The sequence below is a fragment of the Podarcis erhardii genome (assembly GCF_964252035.2).
Source record: "Podarcis erhardii genome assembly, chromosome: 8".
Classification (NCBI taxonomy): domain Eukaryota; kingdom Metazoa; phylum Chordata; class Lepidosauria; order Squamata; family Lacertidae; genus Podarcis; species Podarcis erhardii.
Genome location: NC_138499.1, coordinates 56729215 through 56754522, shown reverse-complemented (window position 1 = coordinate 56754522; position 25308 = coordinate 56729215). Strand labels below are relative to the sequence as shown.

The window sequence follows — 25308 nt, the reverse complement described above, 5'->3', positions numbered from 1 at the left end:
TGAAGGTAGCTTTTGCACTGATGTTCTACTAGTGGGCTTCCCATAGGCATCTGGTTGATCTCAGTAAGAATACAGTGCTAGACTTTTGTTGTTGTTGCTTCTGTTTAGTCGTTTAGTCGTGTCTGACTCCTCGTGACCCCATGGACCAGAGCACGCCAGGCACTCCTATCTTTCACTGCCTCCCGCAGTTTGGTCAAACTCATGCTGGTAGGTTCGAGAACACTATCCAACCATCTCGTCCTCTGTCGTCCCCTTCTCCTTGTGCCCTCCATCTTTCCCAACATCAGGGTCTTTTCCAGGGAGTCTTCTCTTCTCATGAGGTGGCCAGAGTATTGGAACCTCAGCTTCAGGATCTGTCCTTCCAGTCAGCACTCAGGGCTGATTTCCTTAAGAATGGATAGGTTTGATCTTCTTGCAGTCCATGGGACTCTCAAGAGTCTCCTCCAGCACCATAATTCAAAAGCATCAATTCTTCAGCGATCAGCCTTCTTTATGGTTCAGCTCCTACTTCCATACATCACTACTGGGAAAGCAATGGCTTTAACTATACAGATATTTGTCGGCAAGGTGATGTCTCTGCTTTTTAAGATGCTGTCTAGGTTTGTCATTGCTTTTCTCCCAAGCAGCAGGCATCTTTTAATTTCGTGACTACTGTCACCATCTGCAGTGCTCATGGAGCCCAAGAAAGTAAAATCTCTCACTGCCTTCATTTCTCACCCTTCTATTTGCCAGGAGGTGATGGGATCAGTGGTCATGATCTTAGTTTTTTTGATGTTGAGCTTCAGGCCATATTTTGCGCTCTCCTCTTTCACCCTCATTAAAAGGTTCTAGACTACTACTAGTAGTGCTAGACTAGATGGACCTTTGGTCTGATCTAGCAGGGCTCTTATTATGCTCAGGTGTTTTTGGAAGGGGAGGCAGTTGGAAGTGGGTCAATGGCGGGGGGGGGGGTTTGAAATGCAACCATCCCAACTTCTGAAAACTTGAGAACTTCTTCCAGTAGATATAGCAGAGGCTGTCATGATATGCCCTTAAGTGAGGACAATCAAGGACCATATAGCTTCGAAGCTATGGTTACCTTCATGACACTGACTTCTACTGGTTTCCGTTGAGCATCTTTTGCATTTCTTAACCAGCAAGCACACCAGTGGAAGCAGTTTTTCTGGCATCCACTAGATGCTAGCTGCATTGCCAGCTCACAGGCATTTCAATGGATGTTTTCCAGCTACTATAGCTTCATGGCTGTATTGACTTATTCACCTCTGGAGTTTGAGTGGAGCTAAGATTTGAGAACGGCAGCACACTTAATTGCTTCCTCTCACTTCTCTTTTTTATCATGAGGTAAGAACTTGATTGTGATTATATGGAATAAGTCCAATATGAAACCTGCATGCCGTTCTATAAACAGTCAATTAGAAGCATATAGGTGGAATAAACCACATGATACATTGATTAATACAATGTGCATATTACATGAAGACACTTACCGACATTCGGGTCATTCACAAGTACACATTCTTCTCTGTCTTTATAACTATATAAACCTTGCTACTACACTCTAGTGAGAAACACATTTCAAAACTGTGGCTTGAAAAGGGGGGAGAAGAGAACACAATTGAGATTAATAGTGTTCATTACCTAGTCAGACTTCTGACCTACCCAAATTTGAAAGTATTTATTTTTCTCATAGAAAAAATAAGAGGTAAAAATATGAGGGTGGTGGAGAGAGCTGGTTTATGTCTAAATTTTGCTTAAAAGCTATTATTTAGGTTACTCCAAGGTGCTTTTCTATTGGTTTTACAGTACATGCCACTGAGCAGACATACAGTAACTGAATTGTTTCAACTTACCCAAATAACATTGAAATAGACTTAATTGTTGAGCTGGAGGAAAACCCATGTGTCTCCTGAGACTATTAGTGTCATTTAAAAGGCTAAATGTATCATAAAACCTGTCTGTAAGTGAATAAAATTGTACAGACCAACACAATTTTAGCTAATGTTTTCCACATTTTTTGGGGGTGGGGAGTGGGGGAGGGAAAAGGGTGAGGTTAAAAAGTGGCTGTAAAGCAAAGCTGATGCTATTTAATTCTGAAAGTTCTCTGAAGAGAAGTGTTCTCTAAATACTTCTTGCTCCTGCCATGAAGCACTTTTCTTCATAAATAGCTAGGCTAGAAATGGTTGGGCTGAGGGTTGCCATTGTGTACATCTCTGAGGTAGTGGGAGAGGATACAGCACTTCCTGCAACATGGCTTGAGCTGTACTTACCTGCTGTCTGCTCTCTCTGTGGAATAATAATAGTAATAATAATAAATAAATTATTATTTATACCCCGCCCATCTGGCTGAGTTTCCCCAGCCACTCTGGGCGGCTTCCAACAAAAGATTAAAAATACATTAAAACACCAGTCATTAAAAACTTCCCTAAACAGGGCTGCCTTCAGATGTCTTCTAAAAGTCAGATAGTTGTTTATTTCCTTGGCATCTGGTGGGAGGGTGTTCCACAGGGCGGGTGCCACTACCGAGAAGGCCCTCTGCTTGGTTCCATGCAACCTCACTTCTTGCAGTGAGGGAACCACTGGAAGGCTCTCGGAGCTGGACCTCAGCATCCGGGTTGAACAATGGGGGTGGAGACTTACTGCAACAGGTCAAAGGGGAAATATGACGAAAGGGCTGGAGAGGAACGAGGTGGCAGAAGTCATAGCAACATCTTCTCTACTGTTTTGAAACTTTGAAAGATATCAGGCTTCCTTTTTAGTTCCCTGATCCCCAATTCTAACATACCAAGAGGATGCTTCTTGATTCAAGTCCCCTAAACACCACTTCTAACAGTTTCATATATAGATGTTACACAGCATTGGGGACATAACAGGGCACTGCGTCACCTCACAGCCCCCAAACCAAGGAATCAGTAAGGCGTTACCCAAACCCACTGCCTGGTGTCAGCCCTGTAGGTATGAGCAGAACCACTGCAATAGCTTGCTATCAACTCCCCACCAATAGAGCTGCTCCAGAAGGATACCATGACTGGTGGCATCAAAAGCTGTAGAGAGATCAACCCCACAGGATCACACTCTTTCTGTCCCTCTCCTGATAAAGAATGTCTGTCAGGGTGACCAAGGCTTGCACAGTTTGACCTGAGTTCTTGTAGCAGCATCTAAGAACTTAATCATGATTGGAATCAAAGTCAGAGCTAATTATCACAGAAGGTTGCTGCAGCATCTGGAAACTGAAAGGTCCATCTAGTCCACATCATGTTCTCACAGTGGCAACCAGAAGCCAATTGTGATTGTTTTAAGCAATACTTTATTTGGATTTCTAGCCCTACTTATTCTGAAAACTCAAGGCAGGTTGTAATTTAAAAATAACAAAACAGCTCTACTTAACTATTAGGCAAAACAAGAATGCACACTGAAACCTCTATTCCATTAAACCTTAACCTTGGCCATCAAAATTCAGCCTAAGTAGAAAGATCTTGTAACACATCTGAAAGATTTAATTGCTGTTGTTGGTTTCTCAATGAAGATGTTCTATATTTTGTGTTTTTTATTCTTTTCAGTTCCCCTGTTCTCAGTCCATATGTTATCCTGAATAAAAGAAATAATGGCAGTGCTATTTCAAAGTAGTGGGGGGAAGAGGAGTTTAAGTATTCCTTTTATACTGTCAAGAGAGACAAAAGGTTGTACCTTTATTCCAAAGAAGTTTAAAATATAGTGGAGAAATATCACGAGAAGAGACAAACAGTGGATCAAAACGCATAGAAGGAACAAATCTTTCTATTTATCTGTCTTTGACTTTCACTGGAATTGTATTTCAACTATCATGGAAGCTATTTTGAAGAACTTCTGCTAACATAATTGTTATTTTTACAAGTTTGGTTGCTATGGAAATACATGATGTAATCCTTTATTTTCCACCACAATTGTTACTGTTTCTTCCATGTAGCCAGCTTCACTTTTGATTTTCCTTCTCTGTTAGTCCAGTTAATTTTTTTTGGAAACCTTCAAACTTTTGGATATAATTACCCATTTGAATAAGCACTGGTGCCTTTCCTGAAAAAGTTACGTTCCCTTGTAACTACAGTCTTTGTCAAGTTTTTCCCATTACAGTCATGTGTGTGAATGGAAACAATTGTAATTTCCTCATGGCCAGCTATTAAAATGAAGTTGAATCCTGTAAATCTTTGGGAGGGAAGACATTACAGTGGCTTATATTATTGTTTATGTCTAGCTCTGGCTTGATGTCTTTGGTTGTGGCTTAGTAAAATGAAAAGAGCACAAAGCTAAAACAGGATGTGTCATTTGGAATGAAATTTGCTAAACAAGGGTTGGCCCTGTGTAGGTGTTTTTTAAAAGCTCATTTTTCCCCAATATGGATGACTTCTGTATGTTTTAAAACTTGAGTACCAAATGATCCTGTGTCCCACAGAGGTTAAAAATGATGAGATGTGTGTAGTTTTCCATGTGTCTTTCATAAAAGCCCTTCCACAGAAGGAATATCCCCTATTCACAAGTGTGAGTTTTGATTGGTTCAATTTCTATGTCATTCACACACCCTCTGAAATATCAAGTTAAATATCACTCAGTCTCCATAAAGGCCAAAAGAATATGGCATAATTAGAGACTAAGGGTGGTATGTAACTAAGTCATTTGTCAGTACCTTGGTTTGCAACCGCTTTGGATTACAACCGTTTTGGATTACAACCATGTCAAACCCGGAAGTTTTGGATTACAACCAATTTGGGGGGGGGGAGGCCCCGTTGGCAAAAGCGTGCCTTGGGTTACAACCTGTTTTGGTTTACAACCAGACCTCTGGAACGGATTATGGTTGTACAACCAAGGTACAGTGGTGCCTCGCAAGATGAAAAGAATCCGTTCCGCGATTCTCTTCGTCTAGCGGTTTTTTCGTCTTGCGAAGCAAGCCCATTGACAGCTTAGCAGATTAGCGCTATTAGCGGTCTAGCGGCTTTTAGCGATCAGCTGAGAGGCGGCTTATCAGCGGAACAGCTGATAAGCGGCTTAGCGGCTTAGGAAAGGGGGGGGAGTGGAAAAAACCCGCGGGAACTCGCAAGATTTTTTCGTCTTGCGAAGCAACCCCATAGGGAAATTCGTTTAGTGAAGCGCCTCCAAAACGGAAAACCCGTTCGTCTAGCGGGTTTTCCGTCTTGCGAGGTGTTCGTCTTGCGGGGCACCACTGTACCACTGTACAGGGATTTTCACTTGCAGAACTGAATCCCACCCCCCTCTCCCTATGCCCTTCCCAAATCTGCACTGCAGAGTTGTGGGGGGGGGACCAGAACAGGTTTAGAGGAGTTGCAGAGGGACAATAAGTGGGGAACACTTATTGCGTAAGCAGAAATCATTGTGCTGGACCCGGGGGAAAGGTACCGTGAGCGTAGTCTGAGTCCACACGAAGAGGGGCGAGGTCCGAGGCAGAGAGCCGGGCGGGGAACAGGAACGCTGGAACAGGAGGCCGAGCAGGGAACAGGAACACCGGATGGTCAGGAACAGGAGGCCGAGCAGGGAACAGGAGCACCGGATGGTCAGGAACAGGAGGCCAAGCAGGGATCAGGAACACAGGAAGGTCCAAAGCCAACAACGACGTTGCTCCCACAACCTGGGACCGGGCTGACTGGGCTTTTATCCTCTTCTAAGGCCAGGGGCGGTCCCGGCCCCCAGGAGCCCCGCCTCCTCTGGCCTTAAGGCGAGCACTCCTCCTGGGAGCAACCAGTTCCCTTCGCCTCTCTGCCCTAAGCCTCTGCAGATCAGGAGAGGCCGAAGGGTTACTGGGCCCTGGAGGAGGCTCACCTGTAGCCACTGAGTCCTCAAGCCCCTCTGGGGCCTGAAGGGTTTCACCTGGGGCCAGCTCCTGGTGCTCTGCCACAGGTGCAGGCTCTTCAGCATCTAGGCCTTGCCCCAGTTCAGCCGGCCCTGGAGGCGGGGACTCCTGTGCAGGCTGGGATTCCTCTGGTTCATCCTCTGAATCGGAATCCCAGGCCATCACACCATCCCCCCTCCCAGGCCCCCCCCTCAACCGAGGGTCCGGACCCGGCTTGCCGGGGTACGTCGCATGGAACTCTCGGAGGCAGGCAGGTGCGTGGACGTTGGCCGCTGGTTCCCAGGAACGGTCCTCCGGTCCGTACCCCTTCCAGTCAATGAGATACTGCAGCTTTCCCCTGCGGTATCGGGAGTCCAGGATGCGTTCCACCTCGTACTCAGGCTCTCCCTGAACCAACACTGGCTGCGGTCGGGGACGGTTCGGGTGGAACTCGTCGGGTGGGGCCACTGGACTCAGAAGGGACCTGTGGAAGACCGGGTGAACCTTCAGGGTTGCGGGTAACCGGAGACGGAATGCCACAGGAGAGACTTGGTCCACGATAGGGAACGGGCCGGTGAATCGGGCGTCCAACTTCCGCGAAGGTCGAGAGGGGTGGAGGTGGCGAGTGGAGAGCCAAACCAGGTCACCAACGCGAAGTTCCGGCCCCACCTGGCGGTGGCGGTCGGCCTGGGCTTTGTACGCTTCCTTGGCCTGGTGCAGTTGCTCCACCAAAAGCTGTTGCTGGGACTGGAGCTCTTGAAGCCACTCCGTCACCGCCGGGACCGCGGATGCCGGCAGCACATCTGGAAACAGCCGTGGATGATAACCGTAACTGGCCTGGAACGGGGTCTGCTGGGTGGACGCATTCACCGCGTTGTTGAAGGCGAACTCCGCCAATGCCAGGTGGTCGACCCAGTCATCCTGCTGGTAGCTGCAGTAACACCGGAGGTATTGCTCCAGCACCGCGTTCGCCCGTTCCGTCTGGCCATCGGTCTGTGGGTGGTAGGCTGACGAGAGGCAGACCTCTGTCCCGAGGGTCTGGTGTAATGCTCGCCAGAACCGGGATGTGAACTGAACGCCCCGGTCGGACACCACGCGCTCAGGTAGGCCATGCAGGCGGAAGACATGCTGAAGGTACAGCTGAGCGGTTTCCTTGGCTGTGGGTACAGATGGGCAGGGGGCGCAGTGCACCATCTTGGTGAAATGGTCGGAGAAAACTAGGAGGCAGGTACAACCACGAGACGGGGGTAAGTCCACTACAAAGTCCAACGAAACCGTGTGCCAAGGGCGCGGTGGAACTGGCAATGGCTGAAGTAGGCCGGGGGGTCGCCCGGTAGGGGCCTTGGTACGCCGGCAGACATCACAACCAGCAACGTATCGAGCCACATCAGCCTTCAGGCGGGGCCACCAAAACTCACGACTGACCAGATGGGTGGTCCGATACCGTCCAAAGTGCCCCGCTGCTGGGGCATCATGGGCCATCCGGAGAACCTCCAGCCGCAGTGGCCCTGGCGGGATGTACAGACGACCGTGGTGCAGCAGAAGGCCCTGATGCAGGACCAGCCCCGGATACTGTGGGCTGGACCCTTCAGCCAGCTCCTGGAGTCGTTCCTGGGCCCAAGCGTCGACCCGCTGCTGTTTCCGCACCCGAGCCTGCAGTGGCTCCGCCTCCTGGGTGGCCAGGAATGCAGCTGGAGGTAGGATCGTGGTGGGTGCTGCTTGCTGTACCGTGTCTGAGTTGTCTTCAGGTTTCCGGGACAGGGCATCCGCCTTCTGGTTCTGAGAGCTAGGGATGTAGCGGATCCGGAACTGGAACCGGGAAAAGAACAACGCCCACCGGATCTGTCTTTGGTTCAGCTTGCGGGTGGTCTGGAGGTACTCCAGGTTCCGGTGGTCGGTTCTCACCTCCACCGGATGTCGTGCCCCCTCAAGATGGTGGCGCCAGACCTCAAAGGCCACCTTGATGGCCAGTAGTTCCCGCTCCCACACAGTATAGTTACGCTCCGCTGGTAGGAGCTGGCGGGAATAGAAGGCACAGGGTAAGAGTGGCGCTTCAGGTCCATTCTGTTGAGACAAGATGGCACCGAGAGCCGTACTGGAGGCGTCGGTCTCCACCACAAAGGGTCGAGAGGGGTCAGGATGTTGTAAGATTGGCGCCCTCTGGAAACAGGCCTTCAACCCCTGAAACGCCTCCTCTGCCTCCTTGTCCCAGGAAAACGGCGTCTTTGGGCGCAGTAGCCGGGTCAACGGGGTGGTGCGATGAGCATAATCTGCGATGAAGGTCCGGTAGTAGTTGGCGAACCCCAGGAAACGCTGTAGGTCCTTGCGGTTCCGGGGTGCCGCCCATTCTCGAACCGCTGCCACCTTCCCAGGGTCCATCTGCACCCCATCTGGAGAGAGCCGGTGTCCAAGGAAGTCCACAGTCCGCTGATGGAACTCGCACTTGCTGAGCTTTGCGTACAAACGGTGCTCACGCAAGCGCTGCAGCACGGTCCGGACATGTCCCTCATGGCGAGCTGGGTCACGGGAGTAAACCAGTATGTCATCCAAGTACACCACCACGTACTTGTCTAACAAGTCCTGGAACACGTGGTTGATGTAGCGTTGGAACACAGCAGGCGCGTTGCACAAACCGAAAGGCATAACCAAGTATTCGAACTGCCCGTACCGGGTCCCAAATGCTGTCTTCCACTCATCCCCGGCTCGGATCCGAATCAAGTTGTAGGCCCCCCGGAGGTCCAGCTTGGTGAACACCTGTGCCCCTTGCACCCGCTCCAGCAACTCCGAGATAAGGGGCAAGGGGTACCGGTCTGGGATGGTAATTTTGTTCAGGGCTCGGTAATCATGGCAAGGGCGAAGTTCCCCACATTTCTTCTTAACAAAGAGCACTGGTGCCGCGGTAGGCGAGGTGGAAGGCCTAATGAACCCACGCTCCAGGTTCTTGCGCAAGAAGTCCTGCAAAGCCTCGCGCTCTGGCTCTGTTAGAGAATATAAGCGACTCACTGGTAAGGGCGCTCCGGGCTGGAGGTCTATGCCGCAGTCAAAAGGCCGATGCGGCGGCAGCTGGTCTGCCCCCCGTTCCTCGAACACGTCCTGGTAGTCCTGGTACACGGCTGGGAGCGTGGGTGCTGCCTCCTCCGTGGGCACGGCCGCCAGCGTCTCGGATGGAGCATGGGAACATGGGTCTGGGAAGTGCACAGTCCGTTTGACCCAGTCAATCTGAACGTTGTGAGCTTCCAGCCAGTCCATCCCGAGCACGAGGGGGAACCGGGGCATAGAGGCAATGTCCAAAGTTCGCAACTCCCGGTGCTGCTGGAGACACAGGACCAGGGGCTGGGTCTCCTGAGTAACGGCTCCTGAACATAGAAGCCGTCCGTCAATTGCTTCCACCTGGACCGGTTCTGGCTTGTTCCGAAGTGGCACCTGATGATGGGCAGCAAAAGCAGCGTCCATATAAGAACGGGTTGCTCCTGAATCCACCAAAGCATGGGTAAGAATCCAGGGCCCACCTGGAGGGTATAAACGTACCGGAACCATAAGATGTTGCAAGTCCATTGGTGCGGGCCCATTCTGCGCTGTTTGGGACCCCCGGTAGCTAGGGCCATCAGCTACTGGGGGTTGGCGGTTTCCCTGCGGCTGGCGTTTCTCAGGGCAGGACCGAGCGTAGTGTCCACTTCCGCCACAGTAGAGACATAGATTCCCCTCCCGACGCCGCACCTTCTCTGCGGGGGAAAGGCGTGGCCGCACTGCCCCGAGCTGCATAGGCGCCTCCGATAACTCAGTTGTGACCGTGGGGCTGCCGGAAGAAACTGGTGCCGAGAACTGGAGGTGTCGTCGGCCCCGGGCCTGGCGACGATCCTCCAGCCGGTCGTCTATCTGTAGACTCCGTTGAATGAGAGTGTCTAGCGTGGTGGGGCGTTCCATTGTGGCCAGCTGGTCCAGTATCTCGTCCGAAAGCCCTTCGAGATACTGGTCCCGCAATGCCGAGTCGTTCCAGGTCAAGTCCTGTGCCAACAGCCGAAACTCCGTGGTATATGCGGCCACCGTGGACTCGCCCTGTTTCAACTGCCGAATCGCCCGGTTGGCTTGACTCCCTTTCTGGGGGTTGCCGAACGCGGCCTCCAAAAGATTGCAAAACCCCGTATAGTCTGCCAGCAAGGGGGAGTCTTGCCTGAGTAGCGGCAACGCCCACTTGGCCGCCTGGTCCTTTAACAAACTAATCAAAAAGTGCACCTTGGTGCGGTCGTCAGGGAAGTTCCGGGCTCGCCCCTGAATATACAGCTTGGCTTGGGCGAGGAACATGGGAAAGCTGGCCGGGGCTCCATCAAATTTCTCGGGCAAAGCCACTGGGTACTTGCCAGGAGCCGGGGCGTCGGCCCCAGGAGCCGGTAGGGCTTCCAAGCGCTGCTGAAGTGCCGTAACCGCGTCGCTGAGCTGCTGCACGGTGTGAGTCAAGGCCTGGTTCTTCTGGGCCAAAGCCACCAGCGCAGCCACCTGGTCAGCCATGGCTTCTGGCTCTTCCCGAACGCACCCCAACGAAGGGGGAGTGCGGGTGTGGTGGGAGCAAACTGTGCTGGACCCGGGGGAAAGGTACCGTGAGCGTAGTCTGAGTCCACACGAAGAGGGGCGAGGTCCGAGGCAGAGAGCCGGGCGGGGAACAGGAACGCTGGAACAGGAGGCCGAGCAGGGAACAGGAACACCGGATGGTCAGGAACAGGAGGCCGAGCAGGGAACAGGAGCACCGGATGGTCAGGAACAGGAGGCCAAGCAGGGATCAGGAACACAGGAAGGTCCAAAGCCAACAACGACGTTGCTCCCACAACCTGGGACCGGGCTGACTGGGCTTTTATCCTCTTCTAAGGCCAGGGGCGGTCCCGGCCCCCAGGAGCCCCGCCTCCTCTGGCCTTAAGGCGAGCACTCCTCCTGGGAGCAACCAGTTCCCTTCGCCTCTCTGCCCTAAGCCTCTGCAGATCAGGAGAGGCCGAAGGGTTACTGGGCCCTGGAGGAGGCTCACCTGTAGCCACTGAGTCCTCAAGCCCCTCTGGGGCCTGAAGGGTTTCACCTGGGGCCAGCTCCTGGTGCTCTGCCACAGGTGCAGGCTCTTCAGCATCTAGGCCTTGCCCCAGTTCAGCCGGCCCTGGAGGCGGGGACTCCTGTGCAGGCTGGGATTCCTCTGGTTCATCCTCTGAATCGGAATCCCAGGCCATCACAATCATTGTGCAATGGAACAAGTTAGTTGGCTACTGCTGTAACCATCCAACGCTATGCAGGTTTGCTGAGAACAGAGAACCTCAGACTACAACACTCCATAGAACTGCAGCCTAATTGGGTTTATTTGATTATGACTTTCATAGCAAAGCCGTGGACAGCTTCTGTGCCACTGGCTACAATGCGCTGTAGTAGGTTATGGACAGGCTGTTTATAATTTATTGCAAGAATTTCTACTGTACTTTTCCAAGATCAAATGTGGCTCACAAGAATATTGAAACAACTACATAAGCAAATATAACAATATATGTTTGAAACTATTAAAATACAGCATTTTCATGATTGCAGAAAGGTCCCATAAATAGTAATAGTAATTTATGATATTAGGAGTTGCACAGATATTTGTGGTTAAATGAATTTTTTAATCATTTTACGTTCTTAGATTTTCAAACATTAACTACATTTGTTAAAATATAGCAAATTCTAAGATAAACCAGGAATCTGGCCCATTTTTGTTTATTTATGCAGACAGAAGCAAGCACATCTACTCTGGCGTATTTGTAAATGCATATATGATATCTGCAATTGAAACCAAAATATATTTGATACTACAACAGCTAAATAAGATTTATTAGTAAATTGTTGGAGATGATAGTTACCAGGAGCTAGGTATGTGGTAGATAAAGCCATTAATACAGATGTATTAGCTTTAAAAAGAAGATTGAAATTATTACTGCTTATTTTGTCCTTAAATCCCAAGGTTCTTTTTTCTTGATTTCTTAGGGCAATATAGAAAATACACTTGACTTTAACTAATATTGTATTAAGTGCAACCAAAATTCTGTCTCTGCCTCTAACTTCTAGCATCATGGATGTTTTTTAACATGACAGAATGCTCTTTCTTGTTTCTGAATATGAATTTGCTATAATGAATTGATGTGACCCAACTGTAAGGGAACAAATCACAAAGGTTTGCTCAGCTGGAATTGATTGAAATGTGTACAGTGTTAACTTTTGAGGCATGAGCGAAAGAAATCTGAAATATTTTGTAACGTTCACATTTAGGAGCAAATGCAGAATATTGATACTTAATACATTCAATCTTTTTCAAAAAAGAAAAACAATTGATTTTCTTATTATTGGAACAAATATTGTTTAATCTTGGAACAGTAAATGCAGTACATAATATTAAAATGTTAGTAATAAAAATATAATTAAAAAATAAAACGTACATTGATAAAGTAAGCATTATGCAGAGAGCCAAAGAGAACAGTCAGAAGTGTTATAATACCAGGGTACACGACCCTTGCCTTTCCTCATTATTCAAAAGACAGTTGCTAGGTGATATAGGCCTCAATATGCCCTGCCGTTTTGATCTCTTATTGTAAGAGGTTTCAGATTAAATGTGCAGGCTTCATTTGAAAGCTACCACTTTGCCACTGACAGACTTTTTAAAAATATATGCATGGGGGGAAAATTCTTTTCAGCACATCAAGCATTTTTGGGGGGGCTGCTGTTTGAGCCACAACAACCAACACCCTTCCACCCCTTTGGTCATTACCTCGGAGGGTAGAAATTGGATGAAAGAACCTTCCAGAACCTTCCAGTTATATCACATTGTCCAAGCACTAAATCATCACCATGGTACTCTGGCCTGAACTGATTAGTGCAAATTAATAAACAACCCAGGGTGAATAAAATATGAAATGGATGCCCTTGAAAAACAGAAGTAGAAAAACATAGCTGGTAACATTGTTTATTTGAAGTCAGTGGTTGTGTTGCTGCCTGAGAGGCACTTTTGTACAGTGGTACCTCCAGTTGCGGACGGGATCCGTTCTGGAGCTCCGGTTGGATCCAGAGGTTTTCGCAACTGGAGGTGCCTGTTCTGCGCATGCACGTGTGACGAAACCCAGAAAAATACTTCCGGGATTGCCGTGTGCGTAACCCGAAGGATACATAACCAGAGGTGCTCTTAAGTAGAGGTACCACTGTATTTTGAACCAGGTGAGAAGAGTGACGAAAGTTCAATTCGACACATTGGATTACTTTCTTTACCATTATAGCCAATACAAAAAAGCAAGACTGGGGTACCACTTAAAACAGCCAGGCTAGTATCATCAAAGTGGGAGGATGAATTCCATGATATGAAGACAGAAATACTTGTCTAACTGAATAGCATCATTGAGGTGTAAGGGAAGAATCCATTTATTTTATACCTAAAGAAGTATATTACATGGGTATGTCAAACACTCATGGCCACCTCACAATGAATATAATCTCCAGCCTACACCTACTGAAATTCTAAAGAAATCTTAAAATACCCCGAGAACAAGGCAGAAAAAAAGAGAACCTGGAGAACAGGTTTAGCATAGTACTAGTGTGAATTGTGTTGAAATATTAGCCAAGCAATAAAATGCTTCTCTTGATTTATAAACTTTATGCAGCTTAGACTATATGAAGGGCGGCTTTCTAGATTCTCTAATATCTTAACCAGATGCACTGTTCAGGGCTGGATCTATACACAGGGGGAAAAACCCTATAAATAAGTGAAAAAATAGATCGTTATAACAAAAGAAAGAAAAAAGCCTATGTAAAATTGCAAAGACAAATTTTGTGCTCTACAGCGCCATCTGGTGTAACAACAGTTACAACAATATAACTGTCTGAGTGTAGTTGAGTCTCAGGTATTTATTCCTTCTAAGATTAGGTTCAGGTTACAACCTTCATGGTGGTAGCTTCCTATTTGTGGAATACCCTTTTCAGGGACACTTATAATTGTTGCTAGCTTTTAGACGATGGATAATAACAATCCTATTTTTCAATTTTACTGTTGCTTTGCTGTCTTTTTCTTTTATTGCTGTTCTCTGCTGTCATTTTTGTTGTGGTTTTTTTCTGTTTTATTGTGCTCATAGCTTATTGCTTTTATATTTTGATGATAAAAAAGTTGTGAAATAAAGCAACAAATAAATAAATGAGAACCAAATGCAAGTATTTTGTATGTCATGAAGTGTTTGAGATTCCTAGAATTTGGAAGATCTTGTATCTTTTCTCTGGCCCTTTCATACAAATGGGATACCAACAAGGACACATTCATTTTGTTGCGCCAATTCCTTTTACTTGAGAACCCTATTCCTTTCAAACAAAATTATATTCAAAGCAAACAAAAAAACTATGGTGTATCTCAAGAAACAATAACATTTTGAAATGTGAAATGAATCCCATCTTCTCTTGCTCCTGAACCATGGACTTAGGACTTCCCAATTCGACGTGTGCTCCTTTGAAGAAGTTCAGTGCGGTGTGTCTTTTGTCAACGTTCCTTTCCCCCAGACCATTCTAAAATTAACATGAGCTTTGGGAATCACTATAGAGCTGTCACTTGATGTAACATGTGGGCTTCAAGTAGCAATGTGTAGATGTCAGTTCAGATAAAGCTATGGGGATATCATATTCATCGCTCACCGATGGAGGAACAGCTTTCTACCTACAGTAGATGTGTAGGGTTATATGGGACATCTAAAACAATCTGGGTGATGTTCCTGCAAGTAGTCTTGCCACTCATTCACATTTTTAATGAATTGCTCATTTTCCGTTATCTAAGTTTCTCCATATTTGTGCAGAGGCAGAATGGCGCACCAGAACACACTTCAATCAATCGTTCCTCCAGATTTTTGTTTTTGTTTTAAACGTTGGTGTGGTGTGTGTTTGTGTGTAGCTCCTGGAAGCAGCAAAGAGCAAAAGCTTTTAAAACAACAAACCCAAAACAAATTATATGCTTTGGAGAAATGTAAGATGTTGCATTGTTTTATTTGTCACAACTACTTTTTAAAAATGGAATTCATCTGTAGGCTTATATTGATTTATAAAATTATTTAGACATGAACAACTTGATTTCCAACACTGTGTTGAACACTTAAAATTATGTTGTTGTGGCTGTAATCCTCTACACACCTACCTGGGAGTAAGCCCCATTGAACTGCCACTTAGCAGACCTGCTTAGGGCTTACCTGCATATTGGTCTTGTTTATAGTGTTGTCTCAATTAATCCCTTGAAACTCTGCTCCCTTGGTTCTCTGAATGACTGGATTGTATGTTACTTCCCAAACTGGGCAACTCTGACATCAAAAAGATTGCCTTCAGCAGAAAATTAAAAACAACTGAACTAGACTACGGATCGCTAGTGAGCATCTAGTTTTCACCATTATGACAGCACTGGCGGACTAAAGACAAACAGGTGTGCATAAGGCTTAGGCATCATTTTAGAGATCCCTTCCCACAATCCCATCCATATATCAAATCTCATGAATGAAAAGCTCATTTCTGAAATTACACTGTGGACCATTCTAGGCATTTTCCAGCATGTCCTTTATTTCCTTCTACTTCTCTTTGTTTAACCTTCCCAGGTTTCTGGCTGCCTGGTTTGTATTTCTAGGCAGACATGCCAGAATGGTGTGTTTCTTTCTGTGTAAGCATGTGGAGCAGATATTTACTTGCCTATACTTTCTGGATTCGTAGATCCTACCAGCAGAACCCCCTCTCTCTAATCTCTGGAATCAATGAGGCTGTATCTGCTGAAGTCCTTGTGCAAGTGGACTGACTTCTACTCATGCAGTGGAACATCTCCTTCCCCCTCATACCCCATGCACCTCCACAAATCTGTCCCCCCACCTTCAACCCATATGGGGTGGGATGCAGCAGCATGTGAGCAAGTGAGGGAGGGGAGGGGAAATTCTGCTGCATGAGCAGAAGTCATTCTACCTGCACAATACTTTTGTGGGATCCAACCCCAATGTCCATGACCATCATAGTGCTTCATCCCTCTCACTGACTATTGCTCAGATGCCATCTACAGTCATAATGCTGTGGTGAAGCCGAGATGAGGACAGCCATTCCCCCTGCTTACAAGCTGCCACATAAATTGGGCAAGACCCTTGTTTGAGACCCTTGACATCTTGCACATTATTCCCCAAGTACTGATACAATCCACTGTTATGATACTCTCATGTTCATCATTGCTTGCCATCTCTCAAAGACAAATTGAAAATATGATTTTTAGTGAGCACATTCCTGATGTTTCTGTTGTACCCTCATTATACACTCCCCTTCAGTATCACCATGATTAAATTCTTTCTTTTATTTAAAAAAAGCCATTATATATTTCTTCAAGCTTGGCCCTTGACTCTTCTGAATCATTGCAAGGTACTCATGGTGCTATAATATCCTTTAGAAATGAATTGAGGAGTAGCTTTAAGTTAATGGTGGGACCCATCACAAGAGCTCTTTTTTCTGCTTCTGACTTTTTAGGAATTTTCTAGCATCCTTTATACATCACAAAACTACATATAACAAAAACAAAACAAAAACCACACCTCCCAACCTCCTTTTGCCCTAATTGTACTTGCCTTGCAATACCATAAGTATAAATGATGCATGGTAATGCCCCCTTTTGTAATTGCTTTAAATTAAAAATCAATTAGAAGCTTGCTAATTACAGGCTAGTGACTTTGGGTCAGGATTGAGATCACTGGTTGAACAGATAGAGGGCATACATTACACATCTTCAGTTTCATGGAGGCCACATTTCTACTAGAGGTGGGTTTGTAATTACTACTACTGACAGGGCTTAAAAAAGAAAGAAAGAAAGAAAGAAAGAAAGAAAGAAAGAAAGAAAGAAAGAAAGAAAGGAAAACTCTGAACAGGACAAATATGTTTGTTTATTTCCCAGTTTAGTGCTAATACTACAGTGGCAATGCATGAGTACATCACTCTTGTATGCTGGGTTGGCTCTTTCTTGTACCTCCCCTGGGTGATCATATTAACTTCATGCTGCTATAGTGCTTAGGTACCAAAATCATCTGATGGAGGGCATCAAAAACAGCTTGACATTGAGCTGGTCAAACCATTTCCTCCCTTTATGTCGAACCAGCTTGCACACATTGTTCTTTGATTTACTGTGTTCAAACCATTGATTAAGATCAACATCTGCTTCTCTCTCAAAATTTGGAGGGAATCTTTCCATGATGCTTTATTGTCATTCTATGAAATATTGATTTTTAAAAAATTCTGAACATTTATGCCCCTGCATTTCCGTTTCAGCTTGTTCCAAGTTTATATTCACAACATGAGATCCACAAAATTTTTAAGTGAAAGCGGGGATTCACAGGAAGGAATGATTATTGCCCATATTTTAGTGATTCTGTGTGCCAGGCTTGCCAGCTGTGGCTTGGCAACCACAGCATCCATGAAAATCATGTTGTAATATTAATTAGATATAAAACATATATACATGATTTTTCCGCATTGTAACAGCATCATGACATGTTTTAAAGGTAACTCTTGACACCAATGAAACCATCGCGCGCGCACACACACACACACACACACACTGCATCCCACTTCAGTATCAAATTTCCATCAATCACTTGTGGCTGCATTATTTGGGATATTGTCTCCTTGCCTTTCTTAATCTTCTTGGCATGGATTCTAGCATTGATTATTTTTTAGAGCTATGAAACTCTTCCCTAAAATGCCCTTCTTCTGCCTTCTGGCTGAAATGTGTGACCAATGTATTCTCTTCCCTAGTGAAGTTGGTACATCTGTGTACAACACCGAGGGACTGGGCAACAGGCTGTGATGATGGGTTTCCTTCTTGGTCTTCATCAACTCGGAATAAGAACATAAGAAGAGCCTGCTGGATCAGTCCAGTGACACCTCTAGTCCAGAATCCTATTTTCTCAGTGGTCAACCAGATTCCTGTGGGAAAACCATAAGCGAGGCCCAAGCTCAAGAGTACTCTCCCCACTCCTTGTGGCTTCCAGCAACTGGTATTCAGAACCATACGGAGTCCAACTGTGGAAGCAGAGCAGGGCCATCAAGGCTAGTAACCATTAAACTATGCTACCAGCTCTGTTGCACATCAGAGGCAGAAATTTCATTTCATTATGGGAGGGAAATGTTTTTGTTAGGTCAGAATAGGTCTACTGCTTTATCTGTTTCTGCTTCCTTCCACCTAGACCCAACCCCACCTGAGACAAACAGGTTGATGAGCACATTTGCTCCAATTCCCTTCGTTCCCTAGATCAAAGAAACTAAACTCTCTGCTTCTTTAATTTAACAGCTTCTGCTCCATTGGGAATTAAAACTTAATTTTATGGGCAACGGATCTCTCTAAATTGTGACTCCTGAACAGTCACAGTTTTACCAGATACTAGATGCACAGGATGATTTCTCAATAAATCAGAGCAAATACTTTTGGCTTTTCAAGTGCCTGGATTTCTTTAAACTGTTGGAAGGGACCCCAAGCTTCTTTTGGAACATTTTAGTACAATTATATCATTGACTGAAATCTGAGGCATGCAAATCCATGAATTGTCCAGGACAATGAGTATTTAAATACATATATTAATATGCACAATATCCAGAATTTAAAGGTGCATTGTTAAAACTAATTGAGGGACTTCTAGTCCAATCCGTTGCAATGCAGTAATCACAACTAAAGAATCCATGGCAGATGGTCACCCAACCTTTGTTTTAAAACATCCAATGAAGAAGAGTTCACCATCTTTCTAGACAGTTTGTTCCCCCATCAAAGAGCTCTTACTGCCAGAAAATTCTTCCCAATGTTTAGCAGGAATCTCCTTTCTTGTAACTTGAATCCATTGATTTGGGTCCTACCCTCTGGAGCAGCAGAAAACAAGCTTGCTCCATCTTCCATATAACAGCCATTCAGCTATTTCAAGACGGCTCTCATCTCACTTCTCAGGGCTTATCCACATTCCTGTTTGCCTTGTGATTTTGTCCGAGAGGCTTCTTTTTTGTCCTATTGCTTTCCCTGCTTTCCCAGGGAAAACTCGCTGTTTGCTGCTGAAACCCCAAGGAAAACCTGACTGACATTTGTTCCAATTCACAGGACAAACAGAAGTGCTGCAGGCCTTCTCTTTTCCATGCTAAACATATCCAACTTCAACTGTTCCTCATAAGGTTTGGTTTCCAGAGCCTTTACCATCTTGGTCGCCCTCCTCTGCACACATTCCAGCTTGACAATATCCTTCTGAAACTGTGGCACCCAGAACTGGACAAGGTATTCTAGGTGTGGTCTGATCACACCTGACCAGAATAGAGTGGTAATATTTCTTTCCTTGATCTGGACACTATACTTCTGTTGATGCAGCCTAGAATAGCATTATGGGGTTTTTTTTGCCACTGCATCACAGTATCGACTCACATTATGCTTGAAAAAAGATGTAAGCAAACGAGGCAGGGAGCCCTTTGGTTGGGGTGGGGAATTAGGCATACTTGAGCTCTTCATTCAAACAGTTTGACCCCTTTCAAGGGATTTCAATGTTTGATTGGGCCGCTTGTGGGGCTCTGATGTGTTTCTGAAGGAAAGAAACCTTCTTGCTCATTTATGGAAATTATAACATAGCATAGGCAATTTGGCAACCAAAGGAGAGAGATAGAAAGCAAGAGACTTGGAGAAGATGCCACTCATCTATCAAGGGAACTGCTGGTGGTTTCTAAGGGTGTGCAATGAATGGCAACACAGCTCAGTGAGGAAAGATAATGAAAATATCTTGTGTTTCAAGGCCTAATGCAATTTCTGCCCTTGTTTCTTTTTATTACAAGAACCCAAAGCTAGGCTTTGTTTACTAAATCTTGCTTCAAAATTATTTACTTGCTTTGAAGGGGAAAGAAAAGATCCTGGATTTGACCCCAGTCCTACCCGCTTCATTTGCCAATCTCTTGCCAGGAAAAAAAGAGCCTGGCAAGCAAAAGCAGCCCATCTCCGCCCTCTTGGCATCCAGATCTCATGCCGAGTCCAGCTCAAGGGTTCACAGGCAATTTAGGTTTTTAAACACCAGTCCTTGGAAAAAAGATATCGGAAGTTATGAACCTGCCTTCTACCTGGTCAGATGATTTGTCCATGGAGCCAAGCCTTGTCTAATTTGAATGGCAGTATTTGAGTAGCACTGTCTCCTCTTTGGCAGAGGTCTTTCACATCCTCTGCTACCATTTTCCAGAGTTGGCAGGGATTGAGGTATAGATCTCCGGCATGCAAAGCTTGTGCCTACCACCAAAGTATACACTCCCTCCCCCCAAAAAATATATATAACAGAAGTTCTACTCCCTTCATAATCAGGTCATGTAAAGAAATGATTCCACACCTGCCTCCCCGGGAGACTGCATCAGCAGCTTGAGTTGCTGACTCAGGAATCCTGCTACTAACAAATTTCTCTCATCTGACATTTAATATGCATAAAAGGTTGCCAATACATTCTGAAATATGTGATTAATCTAATTTATTTTTAATCATATCTGGAAGTACTATTCCCCTCCTATTAGCAAATTTTCTACATTTTCTTAACCATTTTAAAGCTTTCATAAAGGTCTCGTTTCTCCGTTCAGCTTCTCCAAGTCACAATCAAACTTCAGTTGTCCCCAATGAAGTGAATTGGGATTGTAAAGGGAAAATCAAGTATAAACACTATAGTGTTCTGGTGATGTTGCTGTAGTTCATAAATAATGGTCAGTTTGAACCAACTGATTGATTGATTGATTGATTGATTGATTGGAATGACAGACTTCATATAGGAATTTCCCCTGCTCATAATACCTGGAACTTTTCAGAAGATATCTTCTAAGCGCTTCTTTGGTGTAAAACTCTTGTCTGGCGCTCCCAAGAGATACTGTGTGAAAGCACATGTGGCCTGTAAAAGAAGCATATACGCACCAAGAAATGTGAACCAATTTAGAACTTGCAAAATTCACCACACTCCACCCCGATTCTTCAACGACACCTGCATTTGCGATGAAATTCCAAATGGAGCTGAGAAAAGTTTGTCCATCTCTGAGTGCCATTGTTTAGTGATGTCCCCCTGCCGCTGTCTTTTCTGGGTTTCTCCAGTTTCTTTTGAAAGCCCAATCTACACACACCCCAGCAAAGAACTTGAAAATGCAAAGAGAAGGTGTTTCATATGCACAAGGTAAATATATGTATTTCTTTTTTCCTTTGACAAATTACAACTATACCATATGCTAAGTTTCTATTTGCAGCAACAGTAGGCAAACTTCAAACAGAAGGCTTAAAAAAAAAAAGCTTGATGGGCCCTTATAAACTGCATACAGACACATTACGTTTTATAGTGTAGGAAGGAAAACCAAAATAAGAGAAATTAAGCCTGTAACGCTTGATTATCCCACAATGTTTCCATTTGAGTTTTTTTGAATGACTTGAGTAAGAACAGTACAGCCTCACTCCCACAGTCTAAGCAACTTGAGGGCTCCCTTAAATCTCCCACTCCTTGATGCCTCATGTTGGGAATTATCCACCTCCCACCACAGGGAATAAAGGTACTCATCCTGAAGTACATCCACTCTAATTTGGGGATTGGTGCTTCCAGTCTCTACAGTCCAGGCTTGCAAAGTCTGTCAACCTGTGCTAATCCAAAGCTCGTGGCAATGAACACTCATGCTTTATAGTGTGGGTGCCCTTTGTGGGATTGCGCACGGTGCTACAGTTCCCAGGGAACTTACTAGTAGAAGGGGGGCTGGCTTGCCTCTCAATGTTATTATTTGGAGGTTCACACCCAGCCTCAGTAATCAAGTTTCTTGCTGGGAGGCGGGACCAGCCCCATTTATAAATAGGGGGTGGAGCTGACGATAGCCAGGCAGTCGGCTCTGGAGATTCACCCTCCCCCTCCCTTTGTTTAATGTTTTCTTGTCTGCAGGTTAACTCTTTCTTTCTGTTTAGCGGGCGCTGCTATGGTCTTTGACTGGTTGCTGTTGAAGGACTAGGAAGAAATTTTCCTGCATTGGCAGGTTTTGTCTTCCCACAACTCGTCCCACAATTCGTCACAACTTTGGCGGCTATGGCCTTGGGTGGAATCCTTTAGTCTTTTCTTCCCTTTAATGGGCGGGGGGACGGGACGGGAAGTGGTGATTCACCCCCTTGTGGCGGTGATTCCAGGGTCCCCTCTTAAAGGGGTTATATAATGGGTGTCACTGGCCATACACTGAAAGGTTGTCAGTGAACTACCCTGCGTGCAGGGATATGGGCTAGGCTGCCTGCTACATTTATGTCTCACAGAGCAACCCCATATCCAATTTACCCTGATGTGCCCCAGTTCCCCCAGCTGGGGGGCTGGGAAGGATACACATCCAAGGCCTAAGCCAAAATCTTCCTACATTCAGAAGTTTAATAAAGTTGTGGCCTAATTTTTAATTCCATAACGTTGTCAGAGTCTTTATTCCTTTCTTATGAACTCTGGGGGCTGGGGCCACCTGGTCATACAACAGCCAGGACTGCATGCACAGTTTATGCGGTTTGTTCCATTTAAAGAGCACGTGGTTATGCAGGACAGAAAGGAAGGAAAATTTCTGTCTCCATAGCCTGACTGTGCACTCCTGCAAGCTACCGGTAATAGTCAAGCATTCTCTTTACATTTCCCTCTTTTTCTGTCATGAGACCTGTTTTCCTACATTTTTTCTTTCCATTGCCAGAACTATGACAGAAGAGCACACTGGAAAATACTTTCACTGTCTCCTTGCACCCTGCTGATTGCCAGGTGTAAAAAGGAGAGGATAATGGGGGAAAGTGTCTTCACCATCACCTGCCCAGGTAGAGATAATGTTCCCAGTGAAGTGGGGAACACCCAGTGATTTTGGTGTCTCTTCTCACTAGTTGCAGATCCTTTCTCTGTTAGATTTATACCCCACCTTTTAATTTGGGAGTAGGTCATGACACTTAAAGCACAATACACAATTAAAACAAAATAACATATACTTTAAAGCAAAACCATCTTCTATCCATCAATTACACCAGTCGGAATAACCATGTCATTCAGTCCACAAATAACTTTCAGGGACATAAGTGGCCATTCAGGGAGCCCGGCAGAGGAGGAGAGTCTTCAGTTGGTATAAAAAAATAACCAAGGTTTGAAGCAGAAATGTATTATGTTTATATTACACTTATATCCTGCTTCATAGTCCTAAAGGGTTTTGAAAGCGGCTTATGAGCGGTTCTCACAATAAAAACAGCTTTCAAGTCTAGCATCAGGAATGGAAATGTTTCCCTGGTGAGGTGAATATTGAGGTGGCATTTCCCACCCTCATCTTTGATCTTCCTTCACGTTGCCCTTCAGCCTCTGCTCACTAGGAGGTGTTTTGAGGTGAGAGAGTGGAGCTGAGCAGCTGGATCTCTCTCAGCCCACGATGGATGCATGTCTTCCTTTCAGATCAGCAAAACATATTTGTCAGGATCGGGATGCAAGTGACGAAGGCTTCAGTCCATAACTTGCCTGTGCTAGAGGAGCTTTGTTGACTTTAATAGGATTACATAGGTAATTAGGAAACTTAAAATTAATCCAGAATAACTGCCTTTAAGAATTAGGCCAAGAACAGGTATCAGATGGCCTTGAAAAACTTTCCCCAGCAATACCTAGAATGTACTTTTTTTGTTTGTTTTAAACATTTTGTGATATATATGTTATTAGAGGCAGTCTCTGGAATCAGAAGAGTTGGATGCTGCGGGCATTGTATGTAGTTTCAGTATTTAATTTGTTTTGAAATGAAAAGTTTACTTACTCTGAACACAGACACAAATCAAGGAATGAAGCCCTGCAACAAGCAGATGTTCATTGTCTCTTTATTCTCTTACCTTCTGCCTGCCTCTTCATTTCTTCACCTCCAATAGCTGACTAGTTTTATTTTTTTCTTCTCATTTTTATTCAGTAATTATTCAACCACAGGCTTACATGTTGCCCATTTCAAAAGAAGCAATACTATTAGAACATACATTATCTCCTAGCCTATGACTTTGGCTAGACATTTGAACCAACTTCTCACCATGTTGTACTAGCATGGAAGCAACTACCCATGATGCTGGGATAGCCATGTGTGTGCCTGATCCTTAGCAGCGAGGCAAATCAAATGGTTCCTTCCTACCCAGTCATTGCAATCCTTTCCACTAGGGATGAGTGGGACATGGGTGGCGCTGTGGTCTAAACCACTGAGCCTCTTTGGTTTGTGGATTCAAAGGTCAGAAGTTCGAACCATGCGATGGGGTGAGCTCCCATTGCTCTGTCCCAGCTTCTGCCAACCTAGCAACTCAAAAGTACACTAGTGCAAGTAGATAAATAGGTACCGCTGCAGCGAGAAGGTAAATGGTGTTTCCATGCACTATGGCATTTGTCACGGTCCTCCATGAGCTAGTAATGGTTTAGTAGTGGCCACATGACCAGGAAAGCTCTCTGTGGACAAACGCCAGCTCCCTTGGCCTGAAAAGCGAGATGAGTGCTGCATCCCATAGTCACCTTTGACTGGACTTAACTGTCCAGGGGTCCTTTACCTTTACCTTATTAGGGATGAAAAACATATTTTGCCCCACCTACTTGGTTCCAGTATACATATGGTTACCACAATAGTAATCCATGGGAAAGCAGTTTCTCATACTGCTAACATAATAAATCCTTGGTAAGCCTTGAGTATGAGCCCTTGGCATTGCTTGATTTCTCAATTCCTCAACCTGTTTCATGATTCTGTACCAAACTCTGGAATCACTACTTAGACTGACCACTTCCATAATAACTTTGCTACAGTTAATAATTTTTACTTGCCCCAGGAGCAACAAAGACCATTCGTACCTTGACACCTTGATACCTAAGAGGGCAAATTTAAGATGTGTAGAAAAAAAATCATAGCAGACAGTCTATATGGCTTTGTTCAAGTGTTGCCCTGTGGTTATTAAGGCTATTTGATGGCTTTTAAATATCTGGCTCGTTGCCAATGAGTTAGAATCTTTCTTCTCCCCCTCTATGAATTCGGAATGTTTTGCACTTCAGTAATGGATACCTCCTGCAGGAAGACAAGATATGACTATTTCAAACAAAGTAATAAACAGTAATGTCTTTTCTTCTCTTAATTCGAGTTCTAAGCATGCCAGTTACCTAAAATGTTTGAAGTATGAACTTTGCTGATAAGAGTCTAGGCCATTTTGAGTGCTATTGACTAGGTGTTCAGTTTTTGTATATTAACGAAGATGTATAATGCATAGAGATTTCTTTTCCTTGTTTAGATTGCAGCTCATACTTCATTGCCTAAGTGCTACTCCAGCATCAATTGGAAGTATATAAATAATATGTATGGTTATATATTTGTTTGTCTAGGTCTTGAACAGCAGTAAATCAGAAACCTTTCTTGGGCTAACTTCAATTCCCAGAATGAGACCAATACATTTGAACTACTGTAGATTATTTGGATGTTGCTTGTCAAGATGGTTATTTAAATCAGGC

The 25308-nt window shown here is 45.2% G+C and overlaps 1 long non-coding RNA gene across 1 annotated transcript in view; it reads left to right on the top strand.

Moving 5' to 3' along the window:
• LOC309348376 overlaps positions 1 to 25308 on the top strand; it is a 128439-nt gene that overhangs the window by 76798 nt on the left and 26333 nt on the right. Inside the window, exon 3 of the long non-coding RNA XR_014159369.1 lies at positions 22520 to 22637. This is a non-coding gene — a long non-coding RNA (uncharacterized lncRNA). The remainder of the gene's footprint in view (positions 1 to 22519; positions 22638 to 25308) is intronic.